The 2,500-nt window shown below is 61.8% G+C and overlaps 1 long non-coding RNA gene across 2 annotated transcripts in view; it reads left to right on the top strand.

Annotated features, from left to right (window-relative positions):
- Positions 1 to 2,500, top strand: part of LOC121201546 — a 31,734-nt gene that overhangs the window by 25,830 nt on the left and 3,404 nt on the right. The window lies entirely within an intron of this gene.

The following is a 2,500-nucleotide window of genomic DNA, read 5'->3' as shown; positions in this document are numbered from 1 at the left end:
CTCTCACACACACACACACTCACACACACACTCACTCACACTCTCACACACACACACACACACACACACACACACTCACACACACACACTCACTCACACTCACACACACACACACACACTCACACACACACACTCACACACACACACACACACACACACACACACTCACACACACACGTGTGGAGGTATGTCTGCAAAGAGCAAAGGTGGGAGAAGAACTCCGACCCTGTGCTCAGGTGAGTAAAGAATCTTTCTCTGTTTTCTCCAGATTCACTGAGGAGTCACACAAATAGAATCCCAGAGCCTCCACCAGGCCCCTCACTGACCCTCAGTGACCCTCAGTGACCCTCAGTGGCCCCTCACTGACCCTCAGTGACCCTCAGTGGCCCCTCACTGACCCTCAGTGACCCTCAGTGACCCTCAGTGGCCCCTCACTGACTTTCAGTGGCCCACAGTGGCCCCTCACTGACTCTCAGTGGCCCTCAGTGGCCCACAGTGGCCCCTCACTGACCCTCAGTGGCCCCTCACTGACCCTCAGTGGCCCCTCACTGACTCTCAGTGGCCCACAGTGGCCCCTCACTGACTCTCAGTGGCCCTCAGTGGCCCACAGTGGCCCCTCACTGACCCTCACTGGCCCCTCACTGACTCTCAGTGGCCCACAGTGGCCCCTCACTGACCCTCAGTGGCCCACAGTGGCCCCTCACTGACCCTCAGTGGCCCCTCACTGACTCTCAGTGGCCCACAGTGGCCCCTCACTGACCCTCACTGGCCCCTCACTGACTCTCAGTGGCCCACAGTGGCCCCTCACTGACCCTCACTGGCCCCTCACTGACTCTCAGTGGCCCACAGTGGCCCCTCACTGACCCTCAGTGGCCCACAGTGGCCCCTTACTGACCCTCAGTGGCCCCTCACTGACTCTCAGTGGCCCACAGTGGCCCCTCACTGACCCTCAGTGGCCCCTCACTGACTCTCAGTGGCCCACAGTGGCCCCTCACTGACCCTCAGTGGCCCACAGTGGCCCCTCACTGACCCTCACTGGCCCCTCACTGACTCTCAGTGGCCCACAGTGGCCCCTCACTGACCCTCACTGACCCTCAGTGACCCTCAGTGACCCTCAGTGGCCCCTCACTGACTCTCAGTGGCCCACAGTGGCCCCTCACTGACTCTCAGTGGCCCTCAGTGGCCCACAGTGGCCCCTCACTGACCCTCAGTGGCCCCTCACTGACCCTCACTGGCCCCTCACTGACTCTCAGTGGCCCACAGTGGCCCCTCACTGACCCTCAGTGGCCCACAGTGGCCCCTCACTGACCCTCAGTGGCCCCTCACTGACTCTCAGTGGCCCACAGTGGCCCCTCACTGACCCTCACTGGCCCCTCACTGACTCTCAGTGGCCCACAGTGGCCCCTCACTGACCCTCAGTGGCCCACAGTGGCCCCTTACTGACCCTCAGTGGCCCCTCACTGACTCTCAGTGGCCCACAGTGGCCCCTCACTGACCCTCAGTGGCCCCTCACTGACTCTCAGTGGCCCACAGTGGCCCCTCACTGACCCTCAGTGGCCCACAGTGGCCCCTCACTGACCCTCACTGGCCCCTCACTGACTCTCAGTGGCCCACAGTGGCCCCTCACTGACCCTCAGTGGCCCACAGTGGCCCCTCACTGACCCTCAGTGGCCCCTCACTGACTCTCAGTGGCCCACAGTGGCCCCTCACTGACCCTCACTGGCCCCTCACTGACTCTCAGTGGCCCACAGTGGCCCCTCACTGACCCTCAGTGGCCCACAGTGGCCCCTTACTGACCCTCAGTGGCCCCTCACTGACTCTCAGTGGCCCACAGTGGCCCCTCACTGACCCTCAGTGGCCCCTCACTGACTCTCAGTGGCCCACAGTGGCCCCTCACTGACCCTCAGTGGCCCACAGTGGCCCCTCACTGACCCTCACTGGCCCCTCACTGACTCTCAGTGGCCCACAGTGGCCCCTCACTGACCCTCAGTGGCCCACAGTGGCCCCTCACTGACCCTCAGTGGCCCCTCACTGACTCTCAGTGGCCCACAGTGGCCCCTCACTGACCCTCAGTGGCCCACAGTGACCCTCAGTGATTCTCAGTGGCCCCTCAGTGGCCAGGTGGTGCTCCGTGTCCTCCCTCTGTGTATGTAGTGAACCCTCTGCTGGTCCAGACGGGCCCGGCCCTGGTGTGGGCCGTGTGTGCCGGGCTCCACGTGGCCCTTGGCCTCCATGAAAAGCCCTTAGCTTAGCTTAGCTTAGCTTAGCTTAGCTCCAGTCAGCGGGGTCCACATCTGTAGTCTGAGCAAACTCCCTTCTGTGATGAAGACCATGACATGCAGTCGAAAGCTGTGGACAGAGAACAGACGTTTAACGTGAGTTGGAACGTAAGAGAAGCATCAAGGGAAAATGTCCAGTGAGGACAGAGGGGTGTGGCCTAAATGAAAGGGACAGGCAGAGGAGTGTCTCTGTTTCCAGAGCTTTCGGCTGCATCTCATGA

The sequence above is a fragment of the Toxotes jaculatrix genome, chromosome 21 (assembly GCF_017976425.1).
Source record: "Toxotes jaculatrix isolate fToxJac2 chromosome 21, fToxJac2.pri, whole genome shotgun sequence".
NCBI lineage: Eukaryota > Metazoa > Chordata > Actinopteri > Toxotidae > Toxotes > Toxotes jaculatrix.
This window is presented reverse-complemented; position numbering and strand designations above follow the sequence as displayed.